We start from the raw sequence: 21,801 nt of genomic DNA on the forward strand, positions 1-21,801 counted from the left end.
ACGGGGGGGGTTTGTCCTTCTGTCTCCCCTTTCCTAGTAGAGTTAGATGTTTGTGTGCATGTTCTACAACTCTGTCATGAGAGAATATATGATGCTATATTAATTTTCCTTCCTCCTCTTCCCCACCATCTTTGTGCTACTGTCAGATAGGTGGATTACCAACTGACATGTGGAACAAGTTGTTAGACATTGTTTTACATTTCTCCTTGTAACAGACTAATTTTTTTTCCATTTAATTAAAAGGATAGCTCGAGTCCATGAAAGAAGAGTGGCTTAGAGCATGAGGCAGGGAGGCCTGAGGAATCCAGTTGTTAAAGGAAATAGAGAGGCTGCTGTACACCAAGGTTCTGAAAAACTGAATTCTGTATAAACATTGTCTCCTGTTTCCCTCGCCTATCCTTTCTCTGCAGTTCAAGCTTAATTATTCTTCTTAAATGTCTGGAAAAAGAGAAGTTGGAAAACATTATTGTGAGTTGAACAATATTTTCTGCTCTTGAGTTAAGAATTATCATCAGCAAAGGCACTTGTCACAGAATCAGGGTTATGACCTTAGAAACCCAGTAAGTAGGAGACTTAAAAATTAGATGGCTGCTTGAAGCAGGTACTCTTCTATAAGAAAGCACTCTAGTCTACAAGTGACTCTCCAGGTATAGGAAGGTTTAGCCATTACCTCCAATTAATGTTCACTTCTGGCATGAAGTGAACATTTTCTGACATGGAAAATACAGTTTGAATGTTGTTTGTTTAATGTTAAAAATATTTATTGTGTTATTTGTCAAACATGTCTGTGAGAATCATGGAGCTTGACACTGAGAACTGGATTTTGAGCGTGAAAGTTGAGAATTTCCATTCTGTACATATTTGAGTAACGAATTCTTACTACAAAAAGTCTTTGAAAAGTCTCGTAAGAGAAGGTTACCATGGAGACAAAAAAAAATGTTCATTTTTATTCATGAGTTATTGTAAGGGAGGGATAGGCCTAATTAAAGCTGTTTCAGCCCTATTTATCCACAAATATCTATATAAAATGATCTTGCCTCAAGTGAAGTTCATTCCTCAAAAGCTCACTGTTTTTCCCATGTACTCCAGAGAAGTATTCTGTAGTTTTCCACGACAGCAGTAAATGCAAAACATTCTAAATTAATGAGTCTATCCTTGCTGCATACTTTGGGGGAGGGGAAAAAAAAAATAATCACTGTTGCCCCTGTGACAGTGTTGCTGAAAACACTACTGAGAATATATACCACACAGGAGATAGTGAAACAGTTCATATAAATGCAAAGAATGAGACAAATGCAAACTTTCTTTTTGTATAAGTGTACATGTATAAAATAGCAGCCTTGAATTGATGTGACTTGTATTTCAAATGGCTGAATAATTGATGCTCCTGTCTTCTGGATTTTTCTAGTGCTTGCTTAAAGCTCTGATGTTTCTACCTGTGTAATTGGTAGTTGTTATATAAGTTCCAGCTTTTATCTTTATCTAGTCCATTTCTAGCACCTTTTCTCTTTGCCCTATCCAATTCAGCCTCGAAGCATAAATATGCCAGCTTATTTTACATTGAGTAAATAGTATCCTTGTGGTTTAGGTGCTACATTGCACTATCCGATATTTCATAGAAGGTATGCATTGTTCTGCTGCTGCCTGATGTCTGCATTGAGGATTTTTAGCCTTCAGCTTCATGTTTTGTTGACAGATGGGCAGTAGTATTGTGTATGCTGCCTTATTCTGCTACCTGGACATGAGTTCTGTTATATTTTATTCCTCAATTCTATAGCAGCTGCAGCTGATCCTGAGTAATGGTACAAATCTAGTCCCCATTCGCTTCTCTCCTTTTATTTTATCAAAGTGGTATTCCATTTCTCATTTTTAGATTAGTTTCTGCTGAATATGTTGTAGTTCACAGTGGGGTTCTAATGGGTTACAAGTTTGGTCTTAGACATGAAATTATATTTGGGCTTAATGGATTGCATGTAAAGTACTGTGATCTAGATAGCACAGCAGTTTTTCCTGCAATGTTACTTGACACTTGCTCAGCTTGTTTTTATATTGTCTGTTCCCTCACAGATATTCAGAACTAGATGGCATAAATTAACCCATTATTTAATTTTAAAAAATAAACCAAAATCCTCTGGGATTTTCTTCAGATTGTATACCTCTCTGAGGAAGGAGTACTAAGTGCAACGCCAAGCCAATAATTTCCTGGTTTTTGAGAGCTTTTGAGAGAAGCTGACAAAACTGGATGTGGCAGCAAAGTATTCATCACCTGCCAAATTACGATCTAAAATACACTGAATTTGATTTCTCGAAATGGACACCATGTTACAAAATTCTGACTTTATTTATTCAAATTCTTTATTTAAAAGAAAAAATATGTTAGCTTTCTCCAAAAGATAAATAGACAAAAATGTAAAAACTAGTATTCTTTGTATTATTGTCTGTTTAGAGCTCAAGAAGTTAAGAGAAAAAGGCAGTGGGTAGGAAGGGATGTATTTAAGCCTCTGGATTAATATAATTTATATTGTGAGGTCTCTCTTTTCTCCTTTGATAACTGTGCACAACAAAGTCAGTTTCTAATGTCACAGCCTAGAGCTTAGGTTGCATTTCATATTCTAGTGAGCTGATTTTCAGACTGACCTAAGACATTGGTGTCTTAAGAGATCTCCTATCCCCTGTACAAATTTTGGTATTTGCAGAATACACTTAATTTTATAAGCTTATTTTCAAAAATCACATAGTTAAGTCTAGACTGTTAGGCTGACTTTTCTTGAAAACTGAGAAAAGTTATTAGAAAAGGTGCAGAAATATTTTATCTTGAGTTGGTTTTCTGTGTATGTTGTGAGTTAAGCAAGTACTCATCTGATCTAATGTTATTGTTATTTTTTTTCCTGTCAAATACCTTAAAAATAATAAAAAGCAGAATGGGTCATAAGGACTTCTTTTAGTGTGGCTAGACTTATATTAATCTCATTAAAAGAAAAGATTTCTTGAAACATTTTTTCATTTTATACAAAAAAGAGATTTGATTTTTTTTCATGTTTGATTCCAATATTGTCCAAACAAACAAATTGAAATATTGACTTAAAAATAAATCTAGAAATGAGACCTTAAAAGAAGGTTTGTGTGATGAATTGCGGGGGAACTATTAGAAACAAGCAAAGCTGGGGAAGAAAATACAATCAATAGTGGTAAAAATGCACAGAAGGAGGACAGAAGTCTGGAATAAAAGAAAGAATGGTATATGAACAGTACAATCTGTTGAGAGTTTGGTAACTAGGGGCCAATCCTGATCTGGAAGGTAAAAGGAGGTAGGGAAGCTGTGCAAAGACTGAGTGATGTGATCTTGGTCACAGAGCCTTTGGGAAGCAGGAAAGAATGGTAATTCAATTACCAAGTGCCAAAAAGGCCTTTGATTCAAAATGTTTGAATTCTGCAGTACAACCTCCTGTTGCTGCAGAGCTTCCCTGCTAAATTGTAGATAGTAGCACAAACACGGCAGTGATGGGTGGGATCCAATATAGCAATTCTTCAATTGAAAAACCAAGAAGAGCAAATTATATAGTAGGCAAAACCACAGTTAATGTTCAGGGACACTTTTGTAAGCAGGGTGATGCAACCAGCTAGACTAGAAATAAAGGCATACTTACTTTCATACTGCTAGCTCATTCCTATTTACCATCAGACACTCATACTGTGAATCAGAGAACCTTAATGCTCTTGTGCATTGGGTGTATTTCAGGTACTAACTGTTTTTTAAATGGTTGAGTTCCCATTTATAGTAGTTTGCATTTTCTCATCACCACAACCACATTTTCTTTTACTAGTGCCATTTCATTCTGCTTTATGCTTTTCTTTCAGTAGACATTCATCTATCTTTATAATGCTAGATGTAATTTGAGATTATAACAGAAATGAAAATATTCCAAGGGATAACACATGTTGCATGTAATACTACTTCCCTTTTCTTTTGGAGATCTATATATTATTTACAGTATGTATCTTTAGCTTATGATCCATCTGCAGTCTGAAGTAATACAAGAATCTACTAGTTTGGGTTTTGTGGTGTAAAGTGGGGTTTTCTTCCTTCCAAATGTAAACTTGTTAGGAGGAACCATTGTCTTCTCCCAGAGACAATTCTATGTTCTGTAAGAATACTTCTGGGCCATTAGATATCTGACTTGCTCTTCCCAACTGCAAGCTTTTCAGTTTCTTATTAAGGATTCTTTCTCAGGAGTGGTATTATTTCTTCCCAGGAGTCAGATTGAATAGCAGATGGCCAACTGTAACTTTACTGTCTGGGGCTATGCTCCATATTGTTTCCCTGGTTCTAGTATTTCCTTTTCTTGGTAATGCCCAGCAGGGTTTGCACCCCAAAATTATCTCCAAAACATCTAATGAGGTTTTTATTGGCCTTTTAACATCTTTTACACCCTGAACTTGACAAAGTGGATTCTTAAACATGGAAAAGTAGATTGGCTTTTTCTCTTACAACACAAACAGAAAAGAATACATTTTTTTCAAATAGTGTTTACCTAAATAGTTTCCTAGCTTTATAATAAAATATTATTGCATGTTTGTTTAAAACCACATACAAGCAAGTAAGCAAGTGAAAAAAAAGCTGATTAACTTGCCTGATTTCATTGACTGCTCTCCTGCGTTTACTCATGCTATGCAGGCTGGTTTACAGTGCAGTGTAAAAAGTGGAAATGGTTTCACTTCTGACACAAACAGTGCAGTAGGGAAAAAAAAAGAAGAGGTAGAGGGTCATGGCTAGTTTATACTAACTTACCTAAGAGAGAAAATAAACTACTTTTTTTATAGGGAGCACCCTGAGGAACAGAAAACAGTGATTAGATGCCCAACTCTCTTTTTTCCCCTTTCTCTTTCTGTTTATCTGGTTGGTTTGTTTGTTTTTATCATCTCTTGGCTGGCAAATGAATCTCTGTGTTTTTGCCTGAATTGTTCTGTTATGTGGCAGCTTATAAATGTGTGAGTTACAGCAGAAATCTTTTAAATATGTAAACTGATAGTACTGTGCAACACAGAATTTCTGAAAAGCACTTGGCCTATTTACTAAGTAATATACAGAGTTTTTGAGTTTAAAATATTCCCTTAATAAATTCTTCTTTTTACAACTCAGCTTCTCATTATATTTTGTCTTTTTTTGCACCACTGCTTCTTTTAGCAAGATGATTCCATCATAATTTTTACTTATCTAGAAACATTTCACAGCCTCATTCTCTGTTTTGGTTTGTTGCTCCTTATTTAGTATGCTCACCAGTTTAATAGATTGTTTTAGAAGGATCTTCTGTTGAGGTGTTGGTGTATTTCAGAAACCCTGAAATATCTTTTCAGTTGGAAGAAGAACTTAAACACAGGTACCTACTCAAGTTATCTGTTGCTGAGGATTTCACATTAAACAGGAAAACATCTGAATGGTGAGTAGAACTATAAACCGCAAGAGAATAATTTTCCCTATGGTGCATTGAAATCTCTGCCTCTGTGCCAGCGATGACCTGAAAATACAAAAGCAGAAAATCACTGAGACATTTCCTCAAGAGCTTCCGAAGGATTTTTGTGGGAGAGGAGGATGATTGGTTTGGGTTTTTTTGGGGAGTGGTGTTGTGGGTTTTTTTTGGCAATGTTCAATTTCCAAGGAACTACCAGGAAGAAAATAACTGAAAAAAACAACCACCATGTACAGTAAAAGCTAAGTCAACAGTAAGATAACACAGGGTTGAGGTTTACTGCTGTAGGACTACAGCAGTGGTCTCCAAACCTTTTAAATCCTTTTGAAAACCAGTTATTTTCTCACTCATTGTTAAGACATCATGTTACCTTGAAAAGACACAGTAAGTCTTGTTAATATTTCTTTATTTTAATATCTATTACATAGCATACTGCTGATAGTCACTTGTCAACACAGAAAAGGTCAGAAAATATGAAACACTTTCTGTAAAAGAAAAATACGTAACTCATCTTTAATTTTGAAAACTCTTTAAAGCACTTTGCTCTGAGATAACCAGAAAACTACTCTGTGGTACAGAAGATTTTCACAGTCACTCCTGACTTCATTACAGAGTACTGTTAAGATTCTCCCATTTAAATGTCTTTATAAAGTTAACCACGTCAATGTCATCCTGTAGAACTCGGTGCACTTCTGGCTGATATTTCTTTGCTGCAACAGTTTGCCTATGAATGATGCAGTGAATTAATTTAATGTGTGGTACTATCTCTGTAACCTTACCCTAGAATCCTTTTTTTATTCCAGTCAAAGCAGCAACTCCATCAGTGGTTACACTTGCACAGTTTTTCCATAAAACACTTTTTTTATTAAAGAAGTCATTTACTGTTGGCAATATATCTTCTAGAGTACATCTTTACATTAATGGCTTAGAGAGTGGTGATTCCTAGTGTATTTCATTACTGAAACAGAATCTAGCAAATGCCATAAACTGCAACGTGTTAGAAATTCGCGCTTTCAGCCAACTGTATAGCAAGCCACCCACACTGCGTAATTTGTTCTAATACTTGTTTCTTCAAATCCGCAGCAACATTTTCTATGCATCTTCCAACAGTATTTGCTGACAAAGGAATGCATTTTAGCTTGTTGCCATATTGTTTTCTGTATATTTCTGCCATTTCTTCCATGGCAGATCTTTGTCTTTTGCCCTTAAGTAAGAAACCTCAAAAGAGGCTTTTAAATATTTGTCATTAAGTTTATAAAAGATCTGTCTTGGGGACTTGAGGCTTCAAAGGAAATCTACAGATACCATGTGACTCATGATAAAATCTTGATAGTTGAAAAGAGTGTTTTGTTTCTTTAGGTGTGAGAACACTGAGTCTTTTCCTCTTATGGAGTCTGAAAAGATCCCTATTGTATCATGTCTAATGTAGCTATTTATATTTTTAACTTTCTATGAGTTGTGGTTCTGGCAGACTCTGTACCTGTACAGAATACAACAAGTGGTTTCACTCTGAAAGAGTAGATATGAGTATGGCACTCTACCTCAAAGACCCATCTGCCTTCTGCACTTATAGCCTGTAGACAGCCTGGAGGCAGCATGCATATTGTTTGTCTGGGAGTGTCCCACAACATGTTAAGTTGCCTTGCGGCACAAAGGTCTGTTAGGGTGCACAGGACACCACATGCTTTCTAAAGCGCTCTCCGGTTGCACCTGAGCTTGCATTTATGGGTACCAGTCTCTTAAGGACAGTGGATCTGGTTTCAAAAGCAGCTTCAGAAGGCTGCATAAACACTTTCTGAGCACAGAAAGTTGCTTACAGGAAGTCAGTAGAGAATTTAGGATCTAAAATGAATTCAAAGCTAATTGTAAAAGCACTGTCAAATTAAGAATACCAAATAAAAATTCATTGACAAAGAACAACAACAAAAAACATTCAGTATTCCTTTCACTTATTTTCCATAACTTTCAGTAACAGTACTTTGCTATTTATCTAATAGTATTGAAAGAAATGTTATTAACTGAATATCTTTATAAGCTTGTATATGCAGTCAGAAGATTTGAGTTTGAATGCTTTCAAATCATTGAACTGCAAAGTTTTTTAATAGCAGAGGAAAGAGCAGTTGGGGCAGTTTTCCAGGACAAGAGGGTTAATGGCTCTAAGCTGAAAGAGGGTAGATTTAGGTCAGATATTAGGAAGAATTCTTCAGTATGAAGGTGGTGAGGCACTGGAACATTTCGCCCAGAGATGCTGTGCCTGCCCCATCCCTGCCAGGCTGGATGGGGCTTGAGCAATCTGCTCTAGTGGAAGATGTCCCTGCCTATGGCAGGTGGCTTGAAACTAGATGATCTTTAAGGTCCCTTCCAATCCTAATCATTCTATGATCAAGTTCCTAATGTAATGGTTTTGTAAACACCAATAGTTTGGCTTCAGACCAGTGTGATCTACAGCTATGGGAAATTAAGTATGGAACTTACTGGAGAAATTCCAACACAGTGCTATCTAGACGACTAAAGGAGTAGAGAGTCTTTTGTGTAAGGAAAAGCAGAGAGAAGAGACTCATTAATCTGGAGAAGGTTCAGGGGGGGATCTGATTATATACCTGATATGAGAGAAATCACATGAGAAAGCTAAGCTTTTTTCGTTAGATACCGTGACAGGACAAAAGGCAATGGACCCAAACCAGGTGAAATTCTATCTGAAAATTTCAGATAGAAAAGAAACAAGAAAGCACACTCTTACTGTGAAGTTGGTCAAACAGTGGAACAGATTGCCTAGAGAGGTTGTAGAGTCTCCATCTGTGGAGATATTCAAAACCCAGCTGCATGCTGTCCTGAGCATCCTGATCTAGGTGACCCTGCTTGGGCAAAGTGTTGCATACTAGAGGATCTCAAGAGGTCCCTTCTGACCTAAACTAATTTGCAATTCTGTAAATTACTCCTCTCTGTCCCAGGTAAAATTTTAGAAGAATGGCAGATATTAAATTATCTGCATAACATCAGTTATGCAGATATTAAATTATTCACATAACATCAGTTATGTGAATAAACTCCTCTAATGACCCCACCCACCCACCCAAAAAGGATATTATTGCAACAGGAGTGAGAAATTAAGAAATGCAGTATTTGCATGGTGTTGTTTGCTCTTAACAGCAGTAAGCACATGCAGTACAGTTTTTAGCAATGACTGGTAATATAGCAGTATTTCTGTGCTTTAAACAGGCAAGCTTACCATACTTAAGCCCTCTTACTACACCAAATGAAGGAGAACAAGTCTTAAAGAATCTTCATCAGAACATGGTGTTATAGGGGACAGAAATAATTTCTTTTCAGTGTTTTAATCTGAGGTCTGGAAGACCAGCACATGCTAATTTCTCTAGAGGAAAGGATATATCAGGAAACAAATATATCAGTTTGCATATATATATATATATTTGTAGTGGGATAAACACTGATACAAAAAATGTAAAAGGGCCCTTAAGCAGGCAATATCACCATTTTGCCTTTTGAAATACTTTGCAAAACTTTTTATCAAGATGAGTAATACACTGCAGCAATTAATTTCTCCTAGGCCTATTCACATTAGAAGAAACATTGTGGTGAGAGCAAATGCTCTACTCGTGATGGCACGTTGAGAACTTGTCCATCAGATGGCATGATAACAAACAGCTTTCATAAACAACCCAAAATGTATCTACAAACCAAAAACCATCCTACAGCCCACCTGCTCAGCAGAAAATTTAGGGAAAAGCTTTCCGTATTTAGAGATGCCTTCTAGGAAGATGTTGATGAACTGTGGAATGTCTGGGGCAGTTTGTTTTACGGAGGAAGAAGATAGAAATTTTAGTTGTTTCAGCCTTCCTAGAATTGAAATTATCCCTGCTTGCAGAAAAATTCATATAGTCAGTGTGTTCATTAATTTGGTCAGAAAGCTAGTGGGTTTTACTTTATTGACGAGTAGTAATACAGGGGCAAAAATTTATTGGGTAGTGTAAATGTGGGTGACAAATGGAGAACAAAATCAGTAAAAATTGGGAGTGAGTGGGAAGTGAGAAGCACTCGCATTGAATTAGAAAGAATGGAAGGGGAAGAATAAGTTCTGCACAAAAAGTATACAGACATGGAAATGGAGGAAAACAGAATGGGTACTATTAATGGTGGATGAAAGGGCTGAAAAATAAATGTCAAGACAGAAGAATAATTCAGATGAAAGGAAAAAACTTTCAGAATTGTAAGCTTACCAGAAGGTAGGTATTTCAACACTGAAAAAAAGAGCATCAAGCACCAGGATCCAAAGGAGTATGTACTGTAATGACAGTGGGTCTGAGAGATACATATGCTTCTCATGACCTGAAACAGCACTATCACCTCCATTGCTTGAAATCTGCCTCATTTTGTTTTGAATAGGAATAGCCTGCAGGTAAGCTAGAAAAAATAGACAACTACTGTAAGATTTATTTAGTTATGTCAGCAGAAGATGGTGACATTACAGCTTGAATAAGAACCCTCCCTTTCGTGTATAGTAAGTAACATATTCATTTATTGAAATACAGTGCAGACCGTTGCAACATCTGAACACTGTCACATTGTCGAAACACTGCCAGAAAGCTTCGTAGAGGCTCCTGAGCTGCCTTTTAGAAATTAATATTTCTTGAGGTTGGGAGGTAAAGAGAATAAGGAAAGGCTAAGAATTTTATTTTAGAACAAAGAGAAACTTTCTCTCAGTCTAAATAAAAGAGCTTTTTTTCATGTGAGATTTCACTTTAGATTAAAAAATGCATTCATGGGGAACTTTAAAGTCAGTACATCAGAATTTGCCACATGGATGAACTTATGAGAATCATTTGCAAATATAGATCAGATAATATTCAATGCATGCTTTCTGAAGTCCCTTGCTCTAGGAGTCATTCTACCTCCTCACTTTCCCCTTCTATTTTTTTATTTTTCTTTTCTTTTTTTTTCTTTCTGTTACTGATTCAGGGATTTATCATGTTCCATGTTTCAGCTGCAGACAGGTGCCAAAACAAGTAAGCAAGCAGAATTTTCCAACTCAGCTCTGCTAGCAGCTTTATGAAAGCTTAGTGAAGCTTTCTGCCTCACACTGAAAGCACTGAAGCCAACCATGTCAACCAGATATTTCAGAGGAGAAAGCACATTTGTTGCATTGGGTCTGGATGAGATAGAGATAAGTTTGCTATAGCTGTCCTCATAGTGCTGTGCTTTGCATTGGTACCTACAAAGGTGCAGATAACACACCAGTGGTTTGGCTGCTGCTGAGCAGTGCTCGTACTGCATGAAGGCCATCTCTCCAACATTTGTCCTTTACCAGTAGGCTGGAGGTGGGAAAGACCTTGGGAGGAGACCTAGCAAGGATAGCTGATCCCAACTGACCAAAGGAATATTCCATAACATGACATGTTCAGCAGTAAAAGCTCAGGGAAAGGAAGGGGGGGTTGATTGGCATTTATTATTATGATGTTTGTCTTCTGGAGCAACTGCTACATGTACTGAAACCTCATTTCTTAAGAAGTGGCTGGACATCACCTACGAAGTAGAGAATAAATATTCTGTTTCCCTTTACTGTTTCTGCACATGGCCTTTGCTTTTGTTTTATTCAACTGCCTTTTTCTTGAGCCACGAGGTATTTTCCCCATCTTATTTTCTCCTATTCTGTCCTGATGAGGAAGGGAGTAATAAAGCAGCTTGGTAGGCACCAGCCAAGTAGTGCATCCAGCCAAGGTCAACCTACCACAGTCCTTGCACCTAACATGGGGCATGAGGAATTCAAGAATAGTAACTGGGAGAGGTAGCAAGCAAACTGTAGACTGAATACAGCTAAAGAGCGAGGAGCGGAATGATTGTGGGGATTTTACATGGTTATAATTGTGATGAAGGTACAAGGGGTGGATTCTGTGTAAATTCTCCACTTTTGTTCAGTGTCATGATGTTGTTTAGATTTTGGTGTGCAGAATGCTTTTTTTGATGTGAGCAAAATTTATAACATACATGGGATGAATGTGGATTTTGATGATAATTCTTAAATATGTGATTCGCGTATCTAAGAATTAAATATATGAATTATTACAGTGGACAGAATGCATTTAGTTTGTGTTGGAGCACGAGAACCATTGTCAAGGAGGGAAACACAAGTTTCATGTTTTATCAGTCCGTGTTATTGGAACATATGAATCCTCAAAATGCGGTGTTCTTTCCACATGATAATGTAGAATCTCATGTTATTTGGGTGAGGACTTAGTTCTTTACCAAATTTACAAAGGCAGAGAAGTCCAGAACTAGTGGCAACTAAAGTCGATAGGGATCTTGTTAACAATGATGAATTTTATTTGAGACTAACAGAGTGCCTTACTGGGTACATTCTATGAATGGAGCAATATTGTAAATAGATTCAGGGCTGAGAGTGGCTGAGGTGGAAAGGATCATAAAGGACATCTAAGTTAAGATATTTGTGTTGTCCTCAGTAAAAATCAAAGTGAACAGAAAAACAATCTCAGAAGAGAATGCGGTGAAGTTTTTTTCTGATTAGAAAACTGAAATGATTGTAATAAATATAAAGCAAAGCAGGCCACAGAATAGAAAATGAAATAAAAACATGAGTGAACTGCACACTCAACTTTTTGCAGGACAAATTATATCTCAAAGGTAGATTAAATCAATTTCATGCATAATTTATTAGTGTTGTCATGGATGGCCTACTCTAAGTCTAGCCTAGGTGAATTGAGTTGTTCACCTAAAGCAATACCTAGTGCTCCTACAAATGAATTATTGTAGTAAGCATTGATATGCTGAGTAGAAAAGGAGAAAAAGAAATAAATAAAAGCAACTTGAGAAGGGCAATTTGTATTTTGCAAAATGGTGATTAACTGTCTATAGATTAGGATGTCACTTGTCATTTCTAAAAGGTGATGGTTTACATTAGCCACAGGCTTCAAGTAAATTTAATCCCACGCATAGCAGAGTTCAAATATGTTATATAACTAAAACATAGAGTTTCAAGCTGCCTTGAACCACAAAAGAATACAATTTGTTATATAGCATCTAAATTGTACCAGGAAGGAATCAATTCTCTGAAGATTACTTAAAGTGCTGGTTTTGAATCTGTTTATGTTCCAGGTACAGTGAATTTTGTTGGCATGACTCCATTCCCTATGCATTCTTATCCAGAGCGCAGCCCCCTCCTGGTCCAGAATTAGACATTAATTGGGTGTAGCTGGCAGCCTCACCACCCATCCTGGGTTCAGCAGTAGCAGTCATTTTACTCCTTCTTAGTGTCTGGTGCAGTGCTGTGTTTTTGACTTTAGCCTGAGAACAGTGCTGATAGCATGCCGATGTTTTTAGTTGTTGCTCAGTAATGTTTACCCCAGTCAAGGACTTTTCAGTCTCATGCTCTGCTGGTGAAGAGGAGCATGGGAAGGAAGCGGAGACAGGACACCTGACCCAAACTAGCCAAAGGGGTGTTCCATACCACAGAACGTCATGCCCAGGACAGAAACTGGGGGGAGTTACCCAGAAGGCCCAGATCGCTGCTAGGGTCGGGCTGGGTATCGGTCTGCAGGTGGCGAGCAATTGTATTCTCTCCCCTTGTTTTTCCCCCTATCATTATTATTATTGGCAGTGGCAGTAGTGGTTTTGTGTTATACCTTAGTTACTGGACTGTTCTTATCTTAACCTATGGGAGGTACATTCTTTCCATTCTCCTCCCCATTCCTCCAGGAGTCGGAGGTAAAGAAAGCAGGGAGCGAGTGATCAGCTGCATGGTTCTGAGTTACCAGGTGGGCTTAAACCATGACAGTTCTTTTAGAGTCCCAGTAGTGACATAGCATAGGTATCATAGCATGCCAGCACTGAAAAAAAGCTGGCACAGACATTAGGGTTAATTTAAAAATAACTGCTCTGCTGGTAGCCATATGCCAGGAAAAAATGGTATTAAACTTGCTCTCATCTTTTTAAAGCACTAATAACTATGAAAAAGTAATATGAAACACATACAGGACCATGAAAGAGTCTCTTTGATTTTGGATTTATAATCTTCTCCTTAATGGGCTCGTGTTGCAGCCTTTCACCCACCCAGTGATAATTTTGTATCCCGGGGTGCGTATATAAAAGACTTCAGTTTCCTACATTGTATGACTGCACTTCCCTGGGCACTCAAATCTAGCAGAAAAAGGGTTTATTCAAGATAAACAAAACACTTGACTGAAAATATAAACTGGAATATAACTCTTTCCTTTCTTTATTTTCAATTGATTCCTTGGGAAGGCAAGTGCCTCAGTGTGGGGTTTTTTTCCTCACTGCTGCCTTAGTTTTCTCATTGTATTTTATGGTTAGAAGCTATTGACGCAGCCACCAGGACTGGCCATCATTTACTGGTATCCTTCAGCCCTCGCAGGCTAGAGCACAATACTGAAGCAAAACTTGTTGTTTTGCTGAACTACTTTCTTCTGTTCTTAGACAAGGGAGTCAATCACATGCATGATTCTTCAGATAGACCTCTCTGCCATGCTTAGCGCTATTGACTGCTATTACATTGGTCTTAGCTCTGCTGGGCTTCCTTCCAAATCAAAATGTTGCTAGCCATGTTGTGTTGTGAACTGTGGCCCTGACCACAGCTGACTGTCAGCACAGATAATGGCAAATCCTGTTCAGTATAGTCTAAGTACTGGCTTTTGTTCAGGTCTGAACCTGTGTGAGAAGGGCCTGACATTAGAGCTCTCCTTCAGACCCACCTTCCAGGGAGCAACCTGTCTGGGGCTGGCCTGGTGAGATCTCGAGGGCCATGGGGTAGGACAGTGCCCTCCCTGCCCGACCAGACTTGTCCCAAAGCCGCAGGCAAGGAGAGCCATGCTGGGCTGGGGGCAGCAGCTGCAGTCAGCCACAGCCTGGCCATCTGGGAAAGCAGTCCCTGGGATGGGGTCAAGGTGGTACCTGGTTCAGTGGAGCCTGCTTGTCTTTGATTTAGAAGCATGCATATTGATTTGGGAATTGGTGTGTATATATCTTTGAGAATCTGGCAATAAATAATGCCTCCTGTTTTACAAAATCGGTTATAACCCAAGGCAGAAATTAATCTCTCAGTCCTACTGAAATCATGTACTTTTCTGAACAGTTTAGTCTGTGTCACTCATTTGTTGGATATTCTTCTTCTCTTCTGCAAACTCCCATTGGCATGAAAAGGATTTTTATGTAAGGATACAAGGATTCATTCTTTTTCTTGTTCTATATGTGCATGTTAGTTTCTCTCTTTAGAGTTTATCTATAAATGTTAATGACTTTTTATGAGGACTAACACGCTTCTGTAGATTGTGGGGCTGGCTGTTGGAAAGATGATTTCCTTTGAGTATAGCCAAGCAATAATTTTCCTAGTGGGAATGAGTAAGTTTACTTCACAGGAAATATTGGGCACTTTTTTTTTTGCAGTAAATAAAGATGGCAATCAGGTATTAGTGAACGTCAGAGACAGTCTGAGTGAATTCTGGAAGAAATTAACTCGTTTAATTATGATGATCAAGAGAGCCTTCTTATTTGCCTTTGCGAGTCTGGTTTTGCTTTTTAATATAGTAACACATCATTACGGCAAAAATGAATATTAATTTAAAAAACCCAAAAGTAATGTATATAAAATATCATGAAGAGAACTAGAGAACTAGAGAACTATGGTAAACAGTGATACGCAGTATTTTCCATCCTAACTTCTAGGTGAATAAATTGGTAATAGGAATAACAGCTGTAACCCCACATATGCTAATCACAGAAAAAAATGTATAAAAATTACATATCCTGTTTTCCAGGCATAAAAAAAATCTGCATTCTCACCTTTCAGTCTTTTTTTCCTGTTCCAAAATTGACAGTCAAGCAAAAGAAGGATCATAGAAAGGACTCCAGTATACTTTCTTCTTCTTCATCCCTACATGTGTTCAACCCTCCAAGATCCAAACTGCTGTCTTATTAATACTTTCAATTTCTAGAATTCATCAAATTTCTATTTGATAGTAGTAATACTGAGCCAGGCTGACGTTGGAAAGCAGCCAGTTTCCTCCTCTTAAAGCTACCCAAATCCAGAAAGCGTAAAAACCCTCTGGCTCCCTGTTTCAAAGCACACCTAAAAAATGAAAGTCCAGAGAGACCTGTAGTTACCCATCTGTACAGCTTCAACCAAAACAGGAAAAGCAAACAAAAAAGTCCAAAAATACACTTTCTGTTACCAAATGAAGTTCTAGTACTTAAAGTGTAGAGATTGGAGATAACTAAGAACTCAAAATAGCTTTCTCACCATTCACTTACAGCAACCAATTTTCATGTCACAGATCCATTTCTTTATCTTTTTACTTTTTGCAAGCCAGGAATATCTGCATAAAAATGAGGTCCTAGTTCTTTTGCAGTATTTTAAAGGCAGAGGGGATTTTTTGGATGTTGTTCATAATTTCTTCATTTATCCAAATAGACAATAGACAGAGACAGTCTAAAAGGGACATTCTAGTTATAAAATAGTTCTCTATTTCATTATGATAAGCCTAGGAAAGAGAATAAATAAATGTACCTCAGTTAAATTTTATGTAAAAGACACAGGCACATGAGCCATTCCTTTAAACAATAAAATTACTGTGTGCTTACTAAGTTCTCTTGAATTTGGAAGGTGAAATACAAATCCACATCAATCGGCTTGGTGATGTTTGAAGAGCTTTGCACTGGAAAGACACAAACCGATGAAAGTTGCATTCCCTAGCTACAGCCTGTACCATGGGCCTCTTCTCCGTTATACAGTTAATGTATGATTTCACTTTGGTGTCCTCTTTGTTACATGTCTCACAAGACTTAGGAAATACATTTTTCTTTTGCCAAAGCATATGAAATACTCACCTCAGCATTAATAGTGAGATGGCAATAGGCCTGAAGTAGATACTTAATTTTGCACCTAGGGTCAACTCCTTCTTTGAAATGGCAGATGATTTCTGCTTTGTTTTGCTCTAATAGTTTGATTCTATGCCAACTTTAGCATTTCTTTTCCAAGTGCTGTATTTGGAGAGTTTGAATAACACATTTTTTAAAGCTTTAGCTTCTCTTTTCAATTTACAAATAAAAAAAAACCCAGAAGTTCAATTTGAGTTTCTGTGAACTGAGCATTACTCCCTCTACCAGTGAAAACTGACAGCACTACAAGGACTTGAAGCTATATGAAATCTTTCAGCCTTGGAGTCTGCTTTAAAGTTACTGGGTTAATTTTGTGAATTCAGCAAAAAAATAAGCTTTGCACATTCACAGACAGAATATTAATGCTTCAGGTCTGTTATTCAAACCCTCGAGAGCAAAAGGAAGTCTAAACATGCGAATCTTAACTTGCATGGCTGTACTTTTCATGCTTCTATTTCACAGTGATGTATCACAAGTTGCAGTTAGAAGGCCAGCTTGCATTTTTAATCTGAAACCAACCCATGTAGAACACAAGAAATTTAAGATGCTCGTACAAGCTTACTCTTAAACTTTGGGGAAGTGTTTGCTTTTCCCCAAATCAAACCATTCCATGATAATGTAGGATAAATATTAAAGGCATGAATTATGACATACCAATTCTTTTTCTTTTTCTTGAGATGTTCAGATTTCTTGAAGCAATCTTTCCATTCTAAAACGGTCACTGATGTAATCAATCGATTCTTTTATTTTACTTTACACCCCATGCCCTCATATATATGTATGTGTGGATGGATATGGATGTGTACATATGTGTACAGAGAAAGAGAGGGAGAATAAGCCCACAAAGCGCCCTTTGCAATTAATGGCATCATTTTTATTTCTATGCAGAGAGCAAGACAACTTCTTTCAATAATAATCATCATTATTTTAATCACAAATTTAAAAGGGAAAAATATCAGGGACCACAGTTATATTAACTTCTGGATTTTTTCAGCCCTGACCTTAACACTCTGTCATCTTTCTTCCTTCATTTAAATGTCATGAATAGCACTGTTGCTATTTTCAAGAAGCATTCTGAGTTTTAACACAGTCCCCTTCCTCTGCTTATCACAGCACAAAAACCATAATGGTGGCTGGTCTTCTGTATCAGCCTCTTTTTCCTTCTTCTTTTCTTTTTTTTTTTTATGGCAAAATTATCATTCCCTTTCTTGGCTTGTCTTAGAATCCGGAGTAATGTCATTTGGGCCTTAGGGGCTGTTGAGCAGCAGAGCAGGCATAAGCTGAGGAAGTCAAGGTAGCATTATCAGTCGTGCTTGGCTTTATAATAGTAGCTTCCTCCTCCAGGATTTGTCAATTTTGATTTTGAAGTTCAGTCAGCAATAGCATGTGCTGTTTGCCTCCTGTCTGTTTGGCAAAATAAAGGGAATAATTTTCTCTTCTGGGTGACAAGATTGAAAAGAAAACCTCAACAGTTGCTTTCATAGCTTGATGTGCAAGCTGCACCTTTTTTCTTGTTTTTTCCCTACAACTGCAATGGCCTTTTGAGTTTAGGAATATTTAGGTCCTCTGGATAGTTTAATAACGGGCAAATCCTACTCCAACCTACTTTCCTTTTCAAAAGCTGCATCCTCACTGAATTTTTCTGCTTTCTTTTCACTAGCTGTGAAGCAAATTGAGAAGGAAAGAAAAGGAGGGAGAAAAAAGGAGAGACAAACCTCAGTTCTGACTGCATGGGAAAGTCAGTGAAGAAGAGTGAGTTGGAGAATACAGAGGATCTCCCTGAGAGTTCTGTGCCCAGTCCACAATACTCTTACCATAAAAGGGAAGAGAAGGAGATATATATATATATGTATAAATATATAAATACTGCAGTAAATTCCAAAAGTGGTTGAAGTGGTTGATTCCTGAGCTAGAGCTAGGTACAGAACCTAGTGCCAAAACCTTTTTTGCCCAGCTCTGAATCATAGAAATGGTCGAGTATATTTGCCTCTTTGCTTCATGCAGTGACACACCAGCACAGCTTTGCTATTAGTCATTGCCCCCTTTTCAGAGAGCTTGCAACAAATGAACTCAGTTACTTAGCTGTGGGATTTCAGTCAGAGATTGTTTTGAATCCTTTTTGTGCATACAGGCTGCAAATGTGTGCCAGATACTTTTGGCTGATTGGAAAGTGTTTCAAAGGTGTGAGTGAATAGAGTTTGCGTGAGCTATAAGGAGTTTGGTGTGGGGTTTTTTCAGTACCCACATTACTAATTAGCTGCAAAACACTTGGCCCTGAGAATGCAAATTGTAATTTTAGATCTGGGAAAGTTTTCACATGTGCCAGCTCACGCATTGTGCAGTGACTCATCAGAATGGATGGTTGTGTTAGTCATTTGATGCTTCAGCTAACAAACAGGAGAAAATGTGCATTATTTTAACAACCGTTAAATGAGTATGTGTAAGTTTTTCTGTAGGGGAAAAAAAAGTTCTTAAAATATGTTTTTGTTTTCCTTTTTCAAAGACAGGGTAAAACATTTTGTCAATAGAGAGATCCCTGATTATGTGGGATAAGCGCAAAAATATTTGACACTTTCTCTAAAAATTATTCTATACTTGCAATATGATCTGTTCATTCTTCATGCCTTCTTTATTACCTCAAAACTTCTTGCATTTGTTATTTAGGTACAATTTGTTGTCAGACAATAGAGTACTTGCTTCTTTGTAGAGTATTGGCAAACATATCACTATAATGGCTGGTTATTTCTTGTAATTAGTAGTAAATTATTGCTTCATCTTTTTCATCTTTTTTCTGTCTCTCCACATTACTTGCAGAGTTTTCCATAAACTTGTAATTGTCTGCAGAATACATTTTCTATCCTGTGTACACTTTCAAATCAGTCCTGAGAAAAAGCCACAGCTGATTTCCAGGGTAACCTGGACAACACTATGCTTTGAGGAAAGTTGAAAGGAATTTGGAGCCAACTAGGGCTTGTAGGGTTTTGTTGTTTGGTTTTGTCGTTTTTTGGAAGAAAGGTTATATTTTATTTCCCCCAGGGCAGATTAATTCCGATAGACCACTTGCATTTTGCTCTGAGAGATGTTTGGAAAACGTAAGATAATATAATCAAATTCTAATCTAAAATTCACCTGTGTAGGTCCAGATAATTCTGAAATAGATGTAGCTTTCATTTTGTAATGTGACCTCTTAACTGCAGGAATGAAATAAACCTACTTGATAAACTTAATCCATTCTGAATTATTCTGTAGTACAATTAAGACTTCCGTGTCATAAATAGTTAAATCCTACCTGTCTTTAATATGGAAATCAGTACAGGAGCTATTTAGCTGGTACGGGCATAGATGGGCATGTGCATTAAGAAAGCATTATAATTTTCTGACTAAAGGAGGGCAAGTATGTTTGGAGGTGCCCAAGGTGCTGGGGAATAATGAAAATGTATGCCTATCAAATCCCGGAGATCTCTGTAAGTTTTATTCTTTAGACAGTCCTGTTGACCTGAAAGTGTACATCTAGAAAGTAAAATCTATACTGTTGCAGCACACACTACAAAAATGTAAATGCCGCTTGAAGCATGCTTTATGCATGAATTTTTCAAACTACTGAGACCTTAAAGGAACAAAGGTAAAATAGTTTCCTGTTTAAAAAGCTAAAAGATAAAATATGTATTTAAAATTATAAATTATACATAAATTCCATTTATAATTTATAGGCTATAAATTTTTTATCATAGAAACAAGGAGAATGGGATATATGTAAATACAAAAAAGTAAACACTTTCATAAGATGGGTTCAGGAAGAGAGTGAACTTGGATTTCTTCCTTTTGCATTTTTTTAATATAGCTGTAATCTAAAGGACATGCTTGTAAGGCTGTTGTGTCAGAATGGTAGAACTTAGGGTATTTTTTCCATTAGGAACATAATTATTTTCTGCTTTGGTAGTAAACCATGATATTCTACGGCATGCATTGGTGGTGTTTATCCAATTCAGTTACATTCTCTAAGGCAGAGTAACATGTACATCAGCTAGAACAGTCAATTCCCATTTTGTTATATTCAGGTAACCAAGAAGTCCTGATTTCAGCTTGTGGTTTCTATAATGTGTCTACCTGAGTTACTTGTCACCAGCTTGACAGAGCTGCATATCTAATAAAAAAAGGATATGAGAATCAGAGGCCATAAAAGAAGAAACACTTTCAGGCTTTCTAAACCAACCATAGTAACCTGTGGAACAGGGCTCGCATACTCTCTTAGCATCATTCAGCACTCAGTGTCTTCCCACACTTTAATGCAGTCAAAATACAGGCTACATCTAGGTCTATTTAAATATGTGTACATATTTATAATTAGGAATTTAATGGGCTGTGTTGTTCTGATTTATTCAGGATTAGTTGTTAACTGTAAGAAATTGGTTACAGTCATGACTCTACTACGAATTGATTTGGCAGTGGGCACAGAAAACAGATCTTGCAAGCCTACTAATAACGCTATCAGCTGTATTCCAAAAATACTCTGATTGCTCTGCCTTATGTAATCTTCCTAAGCTATGCAGTGGTCAAGGCCAAACGGAATGAAAGTAATAAATAAGAGTTTCCGCTTGGAAATTTTACTGTTGAGCTGATGGCTGTTCAAAATTCAAAGGCTGCCAGGTTTTTGTGTTTTCCTGATATTCCAAACATTTATTTTGAAGCATGCAGTGGGATTTTGGGGGTGAGTTATATAAGTTACTAAAAAAAAAATGCTTGATGTCCAGACTTAGAACAAAAGAAACAAAAATCCCTGATACTTGATCTTATATTTAACATTTCTGTGTATATGTTTTAAATCGGAGGTTAAAGGATTGAATGCTTGTACTGCTGCACTGAAAACACTGGGGTGGCCAGTTTTAACAGTGCATTGATCAAGAAATATTTCGAAAGGACCATTATGTTTTAATGAGCTTAAAACTTAGTGGAGTTTTGTATTTAGTAATGAGTTTAGTAAAGAGAAATGAAGAAAAGTAATAAAGCAGCAGGACTTGAAGTAGTTGTTTTTATGATCCCTTAAGGTATTAGAGACCATTACAAAACAAATATCTCAATAAAATGGCCTTAACAACAAGTCAAGTACCATTAAAGAGTACTTCTCTGGAAAAGAGATAGATTGCAACAGCACATGGCAGAATAGACTGAAGCTTCAGGCTGTACAAATACTATATTTTTTAAAAAATTAGGGGACTGATGTCAGTTATGGTGACAATGAAGCAAGAAGTTATTTGGTAATCTTCAAGGAAGCATCCCTGAGAACTGTGTCACTTTCTGAACAGAGTAAATACCAGGTAGGTTTTATATAGTGAGTTGATCTGAGTGGCACTTTGATGTTTCTTTCTTTCTGTTAACCCCACTTGAACATTCCTTCTCTAGCTTTCACTAT

At 37.2% G+C, this 21,801-nt stretch overlaps 1 long non-coding RNA gene across 1 annotated transcript in view; it reads left to right on the forward strand.

Moving 5' to 3' along the window:
• LOC133269176 (uncharacterized) overlaps window positions 1-15,008 on the forward strand; it is a 71,825-nt gene extending 56,817 nt beyond the window's left edge. Inside the window, exon 3 of the long non-coding RNA XR_009743355.1 lies at window positions 14,901-15,008. This is a non-coding gene — a long non-coding RNA (uncharacterized LOC133269176). The remainder of the gene's footprint in view (window positions 1-14,900) is intronic.
• The last annotated feature ends 6,793 nt before the right edge of the window (window positions 15,009-21,801 follow it).

The sequence above is a fragment of the Pezoporus flaviventris genome, unplaced genomic scaffold (assembly GCF_033815535.1).
Source record: "Pezoporus flaviventris isolate CSIRO_AGI_PZ_B2104156 unplaced genomic scaffold, CSIRO_AGI_Pfla_v1 ptg000015l, whole genome shotgun sequence".
In the NCBI taxonomy this organism is placed as follows: Eukaryota; Metazoa; Chordata; class Aves; order Psittaciformes; family Psittacidae; genus Pezoporus; species Pezoporus flaviventris.